General features: G+C 36.0%; 1 protein-coding gene across 8 annotated transcripts in view; it reads right to left on the bottom strand.

The window, feature by feature from the left end:
* Positions 1 to 14,238, bottom strand: part of DLG1 (discs large MAGUK scaffold protein 1) — a 249,074-nt gene that overhangs the window by 216,419 nt on the left and 18,417 nt on the right. The window lies entirely within an intron of this gene.

The following is a 14,238-nucleotide window of genomic DNA, read 5'->3' as shown; positions in this document are numbered from 1 at the left end:
AAAGTGAAGGAGAAGAACTTTAAGAATATATTTAAAAGACTGAAATATAATCACAGACTTATAGACCTTTGCTGTTGGGAGAAGAGCTTCCTATAAATCTCAGGAAAAAAATATTTGTTCGACACACTATTTTTAGCTATATTTAAAATACTGCCTTCCCTAAAGAATATAAACTAAGCATCACATAAATTCAAATATCTATTTCAAATATACAATAATGATTTCACCTTATTTTTAAAATATAATACGAACAAAAGGTCTCTCACATCTGTCACTAACAATGAAATGCAGAAAAGCATATTATAATCTTACCTTTGTGGTTACAATGCACAGGCAATCCATTACTCTACTATTACAATAATATTTTATACATAAAGCAAAACTGTTTCAAGTTGCCTATCTGAACAAAAAATTTTAAATTAAAATTAAAAATAAAGTTGTGAGATAAAACCATAGATAAAAACTTATAACTGTGACAAGATCTCTCCAGGATCCACTCTTAGAAGTAGCAATTTTTCTACTATCTGAAATACAAGAAACCAGAATGTGTCACGTGCCCTACAATCTTCTTTATGTAATCTGTATCTGAAGAACTTGAAATTATCCCACAAAACACTGTGGAGGATGCCAGGGTTTATTCCACAAGAGTCCACTGCTGCTTCAGATGCTATTTCATCAATCTCTCTTTTCAAGAAATGAGGCTGACAGGGAGTCATCTGATGAAATGTCCAGAAAGAGGTTTCCCCGATATAAATTTTAAATCTGCTTCTCCTCTTGTTTGCTACAATTTGTATATTCAAAAAACTACCAAAAAAAAAAAAAAAAAAAGCAAGGAAACACTTCTTTCACTAAACCAGTTCAGCAACTGCAGCCTGCAAAGTAATGACTTTCTCAGGCAGTAATGAATGGAATATTCCATGTGGTATTTTTGAGAAGGGGAGCAGGAAGAACAAAATGTAATAATTTGAAATATTATCTCTAAAACTTACCTTTTCTCTCTACTAACGTAAATAAATAAATAAATAACATTATACCAGTGAAGCCAGATTTTAACTTCACTGTCTTACAAAATCCATTTCAGCTAATCCCTTTCTCCACCCCCCTTCAAAACCCACCATGAAAAGAGAGTTATAACTATGTAACATTTCAAACTCCCCAAGAAATCTTCATTTTTAACCCAGAAGTCGCTTAACTTTGTGGATTTGTGACCTGTCCTCAAGATCACTGAGAATAAAGCTAGAAAGGATAACAAACAAGGGACAAAGCATAAGGATGCAACTACTGGCTTTTAGTTTCATAAGCTTCCAGCCATACTCCCCGATAAAAAAATACAGTAAAGAGTATTATCTACAATTTTTGTCCACAATATTTCCTCATAGTCTACAGATATTATGAATGACCTCAAATTCAAACAACTGAACTATTCCCGCTTGGTAATACCCTAGTCCTACTCCTAAAATTTCAAATACACATGGGCTGCATCAGCAATTTTCACACTAAACCAAGTTTCACTATAAGGATTATGAAAGAGGTAATACATATATATGGTTTAGATAGTACCTATCAAATAGAAAGCATCCTCATTGTTGTCATTACTATTATTAATGCGTATCAAGTGAAAGCCTCTTGTTTAAAGCCTAACAGGATATACTTGAGACAAGTCCAGTGGGACTTAACCTCGAACACAGCCTAATGAGACTGTTGTATGAGAATTAAATGAAATAATTCATGCACAGCACTTAGAATAATGCTAACCTTTTTAAGTGCTCAATAAATGCCAGCTTATGAAAATATATTTCGTTTCTGTCCCTGGTTCCTGTCACAGAACATCTAAAACTCTTGAAAATTCCTAAGTGATAGGAATGTCTTTTGTTATTTATAACAAAGCCTTCCTCCTCATACTAGAGTTTATGCTAATGAGGTGACTTTCAGTGGGACCCCTAGAAAGCCTCAGGATGGGTCTGGTCACCAAAAAGACCAGGGGATTATTAGAGGGCTGGAACTTTCAGCTCCACCCCAACCTCCAGGAAAGGCACAACTGAAGATAAAACTACAAAACTCAAACAAAAAGATGTGAGGAGCTTCTGTGTTGGCAAATGAATACACCTGCCAGGAGAGCAGAACATCCCAACTTCACCAGAACAGAAGCTCCTCCACTACACTCAGGACCTTTCCAGATCTCACCCTATGTACCTCTTTATCTGGCTGTTCATCTGTATCCTTTATAATATCCTTTATAAACAAACAAAAAACAGCAAATGTGTTTCCTTGAGTTCTGTAAGCCTTCCTAGCAAATTAATCAAACCCAAGGAAGGGACTGTGGGAACCTGATTTATAGCTAGTCAGTCAGAAGTATAGGTGACAATCTACTAACAACTGGCTTCTGAAGTGGGGACAGTCTTGTGGGACTGAGTCCTCAACCTGTGGGATCTGATACTGTCTCCAAGTAGAGATACTGTCAGAATTGAATTGAATTATAGGTAACCCAGGTGGTGTCCACTGGAGAATTGTTGGTCACAGAAATGTTCTGTGCTGTATTCAGTGAGAGCAGAGGGAAAAAATGTTTTTTCTCCTCTTAGACCTATGCAGTTATAAGGTTTGGGGGGTGGGCAGAAGTAGATTTTATCATGGGCCAACACATCCCTTTCCCCACACAGGACACAGCCTAGAAATTACATGCTTGGTTGAAGACTAAGAGTACTCCCTTCTCCCTACCCCACCCCCCAACTATTATTTGTTCCCAATATGAAAGAGTAATAAGCCCACTCAAGGCTCATGACTTCTTAAATAATTAAAGCTTATTTTTAAGCAGAATACTGAAAACAAGGTAGGTAATCTTTTTATTGACTGGGCACTGAATTTTGTGAAGGAAAACAGGGGTATGTGAACCCCCTTAACTGGTTTCTCTCTTAGTGTTCTGAAATTTCTCTTGTTAAATTATTATATCTAGAATAGTGTAGCCCAGAGAAGGAACAAATCCCTAAGTCTGGAAGACTTCATAAGAGTAGAGGCTGAAAATCACTATACCAAGGCAGAAATACCATTGAGCCAATTAACAGGCTGTGTAACTTTAAGTTATCATTTTCTTTCTGGGGGTATCAATTTTCCCTTTCATAAAATAGAAAACTCAATGGCCTGGCCTCTAAGAGCTCTTCCACTTCCTATATTCCTCTACTTAGAGATACATCCTTAAATTTCAATTTCTAAATTTACTGGATTCTAAGCTCTCACACGGCAAGACTCAAGAATGTCTCATAGTCTTACTACTTTATCCCTAGCACCTGGTGGCTGGCATGGTGACAAGAATGCAACAGGGACTCGACAAATATATTTTGAATTAATGAATAGTCTTTCTAATATCTAAACTATAGGTGATTACAAAATTGAAAACAGTATGAATTAACCCTGAAAACTGACACCCCTTTCCCAGTAAAAACTATTTAATATAGCTTTGTCATCTCAAATGTAAATCTGTAATATAGATGAAATAATCAAATATCTACTTTAAATTTACTGAGTAAGTTAACATATAGTTATTTAACAACATATATTATTAAAATAATATATCTAGAATATTATATTATTCCACTCACATTTCCAAAAACAATTTTAGCCACTCTTCACATTCCTCTTAGATGCTACAGTCATCATCATAGCTACAACCATTTTTGAATCATCTAATCTGTATGACCTCAAACATAAATTTCACAGAATGTAAGTTGTTTGAGATGCTGCACTTTTTGAATTAAAACATCACCTGATCATTTATCCCAAGTCACTACTACTACCCATTCATTTACATAAGAGGAAGCCCATTTTTCCCACTTGTACTATAGATATAATTTATAATCTCTATAATATAACCACTTACTATATTACTTTTTAATCTTTTTAAAAAGCTTGCATATAATATCCGATACTTATGGTTTTTAAGGTCATAATCAGGATTGTTATTTAATCTGTGTTAAATTCTTTGCTAACTGTATCTTCTATAAACATCAAAGCTGGCACTGACTAAGGACATTTCAAGTCAATGTGTTCCCCTTAGATAGTCATTTGCTGTTCAAAATAATTTAGAAATCACCCTGTAAATCTAATTTGGATAGAGAATCAAGATGGTGGAGTAGACGGTCCCCAATGTCACTCTCTCCCACAACAGATCAATTTACAGCTATTAAAAAAGCAACGACTGCCAAGCTCAGGCCACAAGAGGTCAGGGGAAGAGGAGGAGAGACCTACAGAGTTCATTAAGGTGGGAGAAGCTGCGATGAGAGAAAGAAGGGACCATTGTGAGCTCCGGTCATTTCAAGGCTGGCCCTGGTGAGCACATGGAGCAAGAGCCGATAAAAGCCACTGCTGTGCCCTTTGTGTGAAGCAGCTTGGAGACCGGAGGGGGGAGAGGGTCTTGGCAAGACCAATGACAGGGTTCCTATGGACCCATATAGGAGCAAGGGGCGACAAGCAACTGAAAAAAGGAGCCATTCAAAGGCCAGTGAGTCATCGCAAGGGACCAGTGCACAGCCCACCCCATGGGAAGTATTTGGAGTGCCGGGGGGGATGGGTGGCAGACCCACCTTGGGAACACTGGTGCACATCATGGACAGCTGATCTGCCCTCCAATCAGCACAGGCCCACTCTATGGAGACTGGTCAGGAATACAGAACTGCAGGGGGTGCAGTCCCCTGAAAAGGCTCAGGCCCAGATCAGAGTTCCCACACAATCCAGGTCCCTATCTGACCTCACAAGACCCAGAAGTACTTAAAAGGTCAACAATTAAAACCTGAGCTGCACAAAATTCTCCAGGGAATCAGCAGCAAAGCAGCAATTTAGTTCAGAGGGCTCAAGTACTGGTCCCCACATGAAGTCCTCCCATTTTAGAAGTAAGCAAAAGACAACAAATTAGTTCCAGTGCAGAGTTTAAGTGGTGGGAATAGCAAATAATCCAATGCAGAACTGAAAGAAAAAACAAAAAACCTAAAGATCAGAGACAAAGTTCTGATATTAACCAGTAAAGGTCTAACACCACCAAAGAACACCTATAAAACCTAAAAAAACTGGAAGCCCAGCAGGCTCCCAAGCCAGGGTGGGGGAGGGCCGAGGGCCTCAGCCATGTGCCACCGACATCCACATCCAGCCCAGTGATAACCAAGCTGCAGCTAGAAGCCCCTGTGGCTCCCGAGTCAGGGTGTGGGGGGCCAAGGACCTCAGTCATTAGCCCCACAATGTTCATATCCAGGCCAGTGACCACTGACCTGCTGCCCAAAGCCCCAACAGCCCACGAGCCAGGGTCGGGGGGCAGGGTCGCCAAGCTCCTGAGCTGAAGGGGGAGCCATAACCCCACCCCTCACTCCACAACCAGGCCAACAAGGGAGCTGGCTGTGGGCCAGCTCCATCCCCCTACCTCCACCACCATTTCCCTACCCCCCTCCTACCTGTCCCTCCACTGTTCTACAACATCTTTGAATGTAAAAAAATAATAATAACAAATTTCAAAAATAAAAAAAATAATAAATTTAAAAGATAATAAAAAAATTAAAAAGTTATACAAGTGGAGAAATTTTAACAATGATGGGATGTTATGATACCATTGTTAATTTTTTTCAGTTGTGATAATAGTATTTAATTCAGACTTTAAAACTTTCACTTAAAAAAGAACTATTTTAATGGTATTGTGGTTACATATGTAAATAGAGATTTTACAGGTTAAATGATTTTTGGAAAAATACATCAATAAATAAATAAGTCTTAAAAAAAAGAAATCACCCTACTGTAATATGAGCAACTTTTTTTTCCTGTTTCAGAAGGCCTCAAATATAAGCCTTTTGGGATATCAACACATCAGCTAATATTTAGGCACAGAAGATAATTAACAGTATTTTGGAATACAAATGGCTTTCAATGGTAACTGCTTCCAACCATGAGGGAATAATAAGGGACAAATTAATTCTCCTGCCTTTAACAACTAAAAAACTGGACAAATATGAAACAATGATTTTCAGATACTGGACAAAGGTAGTGCAAAACAGTGATCCCTGTGAGAAGAAAAACAAATGAAGTAAGTCCCATGACTGCCCAGAAAAAGTTTCCAGGCTGCTGCAGAGGGAGGGGGAAACTAAACAAAAACCAGCAGTGTAAGTTGAGACAGAGTTGAGAAGTCAGGAAGGCCAAGGTGTCTAAAATATTTATAATACATACATCTGACAAAGGAATCATATCCAGCCAGAGACCTCCTGCAAATCAATAAGATAAAAGACAAATAACTCAACAAAAAAAAGATAAGAAACTTGAACAGACACTTCATGAAAGAAACAAAATGAAGAACAAACATTTGTTCATTCATTCAAATAAAAAGCTTTTTAATTGTTAATCTTGTTAATGATAGAGAATGTTAATGTTAATAAAATAATATGAAGTACCTCTACGCACTTACTGGAATGGCTAAAATTATTAGTAAAAAGACTGACAATAACAAGTGTTGGCAAAGATGTAAAGCAAATGAAGTCTGCACATATTGGTAGTAATTATGAAAATAGGCAAACCATTTTGCAAAACTGTAGGCATTATGTACTAAAACTAAACATTATGTACCAAAATTAAATTCATGCTTGGGTATATATGCAACAGTAATACATATACAGGTGCACCAAAAAACATACACATTTCTGCCATAACTTACTTTGAAAATGCACATTTGTTCCACCATGATTGATATACTAGGGAACAATCAGAACACAACACAAATTTCATGTTTGCTTATGCACAATCTTGTCTGTGAGAAACACTAGGTAAAGGCAAAAAATTGCACCCAGATGAAATAAACCACACAAGAATATACAAAATGTACACACCTCATCCACAACTGATGTTACAACTTTTCATCCAATAAGTTCCCCTGCTAGCACTTCACAATAACTCACAAGCTGTAACTCTCTGACACACACTCCCATATGCAAACTTGTGTTTTTTCCCAAGGTACAATGCCATCTTTATTGTAGTATTAATGTATTTCTTCACCATCTAACATGTATAAAACTGTGCTGTCACTTGTATTAGGTTTTCATCTTTTTAAATATGTCACTCACAAAGTTTTGAGTGTTGGACCCCTAACCCCATATTTCCTATAAGCCTTGTGGTTTCTGTTGGGCCATTTTCCATAGTGTGATGATTTTTAGCAACACATATCTACTAGCAGATCTGACTGTAAAAAAATGTTCAAAGCAGCACTAACCCAAGTGGAAACAACACAAATGCCCATCAATAGTAGAATAGATAAATATACTGTGGTATATCATACAGTGGAATATTATACAGCAGTAACAATAAAAAACTTCAACTACATAAATGAAATGCACAAATATAGAAAAAAGTAGATACAAAAGAGTATATACTGTATGATTCTGTTTACGTACAGTTTTAAAAGATGCAAAACTAATCTATGGTGTTAGAAATAAGAATGGTCTTTAAGGAGGAGGGAGTAGATAGTGTATTAGTCCGTTAGTGTTGCTATAACAGAAATACCTGAGACTGGGTAATTTATAAAGAACAGATGTTTATTTTGCTTATGATTCTGGGACAGCTTTGTCTGGTGCAGACCTCAGGCTGCTTCTACTCATGGCAGAAAGCGGCAGGCAGCCAGTGGGTACAAGTAGATCACACGGCGAGAGGAAGCAAGAGAGAGAGAGAGGGGAGGTTCCAGGGTCTTTTATACAACCAGCTCTTGTGGGAACTAATAGAGCAAGATCTCACTCAGGCTCCTCTCCCTCAGGGAGAGCATTAATCCATTCATTGGAGATCCGCCCCCATGACTCAACTCCCAACACCGCCACATTGGGGATCAGATTTCTACATGAGTTTTAGTGGGACAACACATTCAATGTCTATCAGACAGTAAACAGGAAGTGTACAAGGGAGACTTCTGGGATACTGGTGTGTTTCCTTTTTTTTAACTAAGATACTATAGAATACCATAAAATTAACCAAATTTTAAAGTAAACAATTCAATGCTTTTTGGTACATTCATAAAGTTGTGTAACCATCATCACTACCCAATTCCAAACACCCATTAGAAGTCATTCTATGTCTTTTTTCTTGATGTGGTATATTCAAATCAAGCTATCCACTTATAATTTGTGCACCTTTATATATGATGATACAGTACTTCAATAAATTTTTAAGTCAATGTTCAGAGAACTTTGGATTTATCCTGGTAGACTGAATATATGCTTTAACTCTCCTACCTCCTAAAACTCTACTTAAAGTAGACGGGTTATTTTAAAGCATTAAACCACAAGGTCAAAGAGAAAGGAAAAGGAGATATCTCCCTACACCACTCAGTCAGATGTTTCCCCTCCCCCTAAGGAACTCCGAAGGGCTGAAAAAAGGGGGCCTTTAAACAACAGACATGACTAAAAATAAAAGTATTACTGAAAGCAGACTAAGTGTATACTCTTCCAGACAAACCTAACCTCATATTTTTTTTTTTCTTTTTACACAGACTCATACGATATCGCCTCATATGTAACCGACTTTCATTCATTTAATAATACATAGTGGATATACAGAATATATTTTCATGCCTGCTATTTTATCTTGCATTAAATGGCTATACCATAATGTGTTATCCAACTTCTTACTGGCAATCATTTAGATTGTTTGTTTCCCTGTTGGTTTTTATTAATATTATATATAATGCTACAATAGACATCCCTGTACACATATCTTTAATAATCTGTGAGCAAATCTGTAGCATATTCTGGATCAAAGTATATGAATACATACTGTCAAGCTGTCTTTCAAAATGACTGCACCACTTCCCTACCACATTTTCCACATATTTAATTAATCTTTGACAATGAAATTAGTTAAAAATAGTCTCAATTATCAAGTTAATTTGCAGTTTTTTAAAGTGAGGCTGAGTATCTCTTCACAGGATTACTGGCCCATGTGTTATTTATTTTTCTTCAAACTGCTCATTCAAATCCTTTGGTCACTTTCCTATTGAATGTTGGCTTTTTTCTTAGTGATCTGTAAGAGGATTTTTGGGTTGACAGGGTTGGAAATTAAAGAAAGTAGCCCTTTTTCACATATGTGACAAATTTTCTTCCTAGTGTATAATATCTCTTGTTTATTGAAACTTTCAAGATACAAAAGTTCTACAATCAAAATTCAAACAAAAGTCAAAGCTCACAAAGGAATTCTACAAAACCAGCATCTTAATCTTTTAATTTTTGTGGTGTTTTGGGGATTTTTTTGTTTTTTGTCTGCTTACAAAAGCTGTCCCTGTTCAAAAGTCACAAAAAATCTATTTTTATGGTTTTTTTTGAATTTTTGCTCCAATGGAAATGTATTGTGATGTCAGTAATAGGACAGTACATCTTTCTCTCTTGGACTGTCCACTTAAATCAGGCAATTTCTACTCTTTCATCTTGCTTTCTTTCAGAATCATAATACTCTTCCTTATAATCTCTAAAAGTAATTCACTTATTTTAGAATAGAACTGTTTTCATAAAAATAACACATGCTCATTATTTTTTAAAAGTAATTGAGAAAACTACAGAAAAAGAAAAATATTTCCCATCACCATGAAGCAATCATTAATATTAAACAAACATTATTCTAAACATCTTCATAAGCATATGTTCAAAGTAATGACACTTCCCCCAAAATTATAAGAAAATAAGGTACTAAACATATCACTTTAAAAATAAATGGTATTAATTTTAATTTTACTACATCAGAAGAAATAAAAGAAAGTTACAAGGTCATAAAATAACTGACAAACAAGGATCTGGCAAGAGTTAGATCAGTTATCAATTTAAAAACAAAGAAAACTGAACAGATGCTTTAAAAGACAAATATTTGCATTTTAAGAGAAGAGAGGCAAGCCCTTGTACAAACTGATCAATCCCAAATACTTTTTGCAAAAATAACCCTCTTCATGATAGTCCTGCAAACGCAAACATGAAATGAAAGAGGCAAGATCATGTTTCATGCAATTTTATTGGAAAAATATTATTTTACTTATTTATCCAAGAATTAGTGCACAAGTATAATAACCCAAATTTTGTATAAGACTAAACAGTTTTATGATTTTCAGATTATTTTTCAAGTTAATAGTTCAATAAAATTATTTTTGGATTTGTTTAAATTTGGGCCAGTGGATTCCCCAGTCTAAGTCTCCTCCAGTAGCAAACATTATGCCTCTAAGATGATAAAGTAACAACTGAAACAAAAGATCAAGTCAATGATCACCTGGCCAAGTTTTCCATCCAAATGAAGCAAGAGTGGATGGGTAATAGGGGAATATACTTACTTTTTCTTATAGCGCCCTCAAAAAAAAGGAAATTAAATCTCCAAATATTCCAGGTAGGGTTTTGGTGGGTTTTTTTTTTTTTTTGGAAGTCACTGTAATTGTCATTCATCAGTGTGTTTCAAAACTATTTACATTTTCAGACTAACATTTGTCAGGGTATTCTGTCATCTCTGCAAAACAGTACTTCCTGTTAATTGACCTTAGCTCACTCAAGTTTGATGCACATAGATTTCTGCCTCTTTTTAAAAATCTAGGACTTGATGGACACATCCCAATGTTCCTCTTAAGAGTCCATCCATGAATGAGCACAAATTTCAGACATGATGAGAGCATTTTCCATATGCGAAGCCCTAAGCAACATTTGTGATCATCTTCCCTTCTCATCCATTTTCAAACTAATGAGATCTGACATTTACAGTCTGAAAGTTCTTAAACTCCTATTCACTTGAGGTACCTTTATCATGTCCATAAAATATCTTTCAGGAGGTACAAAAACCAGGCTGCAAAGATCATTCTAGGTATGAGTGCCTCATAATTTTATAGAAGTTAAAATGCTTCCAATACCATTTTTTGATGGAACTCAATGCACTGCTGATATTTCAGATTAGAATTTATTTGGAAATAAATGTCCAGCTTGCAAAGCTGTCCACTTATTCAACCTTCATGAATATTTACTTTTACTTGTTGCATCCAGCCAGCCATTCTCTAAATAATCTCCTATAAAAATAGGCAAATCAACCATAAGAACTCTATGCTTTATAATCATAACTATCATAAATCAGACAATAGAAAAAAATAGTAAGAAATTACATAAAAAATCAATTATCTTAAAATTTAACATGTTTTTTATATAAGCAAGTTTTCTAATCTTTTGCAAGGACCTTAATCCCATTATTGAGGGAGAAGCCCTCATGACCTAATCACCTCTTAAAAGGCACCATCTCTTAATACTAACACATTGGCAACACCTGAATTTTGGAGGGGACACATTCAAACCATAGCAATTAACTGATGACAGACATTTAAAAAATTCATTTGAAACAGACCACAGATATGAACTATCATAAAAGCAGATGATATATCAACTAAAGAAGGGGATGGAGATGGAAATGGAAATTATCCAAGAGAAAACGAAGAAAAAATAAAGAGTAAACAAAATAAGAAAATGCTATAGGTTGGATACCCTCCCAACCTCACTGAAGTTTAATTCCCCACGATAACTGTTGAGAGGGTGAGAAATCCTATTACTGTATGAAAAGTGGGGCTTTGAAGAGGTTGTAGGACCATGCTGCAGTGAATGGATTAAAAATGGTGGTCATGGGCATGGTTTTGAGGGCTTTAAAAGGACAGTGCAGGAGGAACGGCTCTCTCTGCTCTGCCATTTTTGCAATGTGAGACCCCTGGGTCACTGTTGTCACTAACAGGCGTGTTTCCAGGACTTTAGACTTCCCAGACTCCAAAACTGTGAGCAAATAAGTTTAGTTTTCCTATAAATCACCCAGTTACAGGTATTTTGTGTTAATCCACAGAAATGGACTAATACAGAATACATACACAATACAACACTAAAATCTCTAATCAAAGAGAAACAGGTAAGGTCATACCAGGATTAGTAAAGAGAACTGTGAATTGGGTGTTAAGATGTCTGAAATCCAAAGGCAGACTTGCCCAAACTAGCTGAATAAGCTGGGTCATGTCATTTTCTTCTGGATCTGTTTCCTCATCTTTAAAATGAAGGAGAGGGATCATATATGCTCTGATTCTTCCTGATCTAAAATTCTATAATTCTATGTTACTCAATATAAAAGAGAAAATTATGAAACTGTCTACTTCGTTACCAAAATGCTATCTAGTTGCTGCCCATCATCACTTTTCCCTGATTTACTACTCACCAAACAGAAGCTTGATTTGATTCTCTGGGCACAGTCTAGTACTAACTAGAAGGCACTAGAATCAAATTCAGACAGACACCCACTTTCAAGTGACTAATGTTTCTCAGGCAGAATCCTCATTACAAAATGCTTCATATCTCCACTATGCCATATCCAACTCTACTGGCAACAATATGGCACAACAAAAAAGAACATTACTAAGATAGTTATGAAAACTCAATAAAATAGTTTTAACTACAGAAAAATGTAGAAACCAATGCTGACTCAACCAAAAAAATAAAATACCTAGGAATAAATTTAATCAAGGAGGTGAAAGATCTCTATAATGAAAACTATAAAACACTGATTAAAGAAATTAAAGACACAGAAAAATGGAAAGACATCCCATGCTCACGGATTGGAAAAATCAGTCTTGTCAAAATGACCATACTATCCAAGGTGATCTACAGATTCAATGCAATCCCCATCAAAATACCAATAACATACTTCACAGAAATAGAAAAATAATTCAAAAATTTATATGGAACAAGAGACCCCAAACAGCCAAAGCAATCCTGAGCAAAAAGAACAAAGTAGAGGGTATCACACTCCCTGACTTCAAAACACACTACAAAACAACAGTAATCAAAACATCATGGTACTGGCACAAAAACACACACAGACCAATAAAACTGAATAGAGAATTCAGAAATAAATCCACACACCTATAACCAACTGATTTTGATGAAGGAGCCACGAATATACACCGGGGAAAGGACAGTCTCTTCAGTAAATGGTTCTGGGAAAATTGGAGATCCACATGCAGAAGAACAAAAGTAGACCCCTCTCACCATATATCAAAATCAACTCAAAATGGATTAAAGATTTAAAGGTAAGGCCTAAAACTATAAAATGTCTAGAAGAAAACATGGGAAACACTTTAGGACATAGATCTGGTCAAAGCCTTTATGAGTAATACTTCAGAAGCAATCAACAGAGTGAAAAGACAACCTGCAGGATGGGAGAAAATATTTGCAAACTATGCATTCGACAGGGGATTAATTAACATCCAGAATATACAAAGAACTCAAAGGACTCAATAGTAAAAAAAACAAATAATCTGATTAAAAATTGGCAAAGGAACTGAGCAGACATTTTTCTAAAGACACACAAATGGCCAACAGGCATATGAAAAAATGCTCAACATTGCTAATCATCAGAGAAATGCAAATCAAAACCACAATAAAATATCATTTCACTCCAGTCAGAATGGCTATTACCAAAAAGTCAGAAAATAACAAATGCTGGTGGGAATGTGAAGAAAGGGGAACTCTTATACATTGTTGATGAGAATGTAAGTTAGTACGGCCAGTATGGAAAACAGGATGGAAACTTCTCTTACTACAGAGAGAACTACCATACAATCCAGCAATCCGCTACTGGGTATATATCCAAAGGAATGGAAATCAACAAGAAAAAGGGTCACCTACACTCCCATGTTTATCACAGCTCTATTCACATAGTCAAGAGTTGGAACCAACCTAAATGTCCTTCGGTGGATGACTGGATAAAGATGTCATATGTACACACAATGGAATACTACTCAGCCATAAAAAAAAAATGAAATTCTGTCATTTACAGCAACATGGATGAGCTTGGAGAAAATTATGTTAAGTGAAATAAGCCAGGCACAGAGAGAGAAATACCACATGATCTCACTCATATGTGGAAACTAAAAATGTTGATCTAATAGAAGTAGAGAGTATAATAGTGGTTACTAGAGACTGCTGAGGAGAAGGGTAAGGAGGGAGATGGGAAGAGGGTGGTCAGCAGATACAAAATATTAGAGATAGGAAGAATGGGATCTAGTGTTCTACAGTAATACAAGGAGACTACAGTTAACAACAAAGTACTATGTGTCTTTGAATAGCTAGTCAAGATGAGGCTGAGTATTCCTACACAAAAAAGTGACAAATATTTGAGGTGATGGATATACTAAGCATCCTGATATGATGATTGCACACAGTATGAATGTACCCAAATATCATACTGTAT

Source organism: Cynocephalus volans, chromosome 1, assembly GCF_027409185.1.
Source record: "Cynocephalus volans isolate mCynVol1 chromosome 1, mCynVol1.pri, whole genome shotgun sequence".
Classification (NCBI taxonomy): domain Eukaryota; kingdom Metazoa; phylum Chordata; class Mammalia; order Dermoptera; family Cynocephalidae; genus Cynocephalus; species Cynocephalus volans.
Note: the sequence above shows the minus strand (reverse complement) of the source record. Positions and strands in the feature narration are given on the sequence as shown.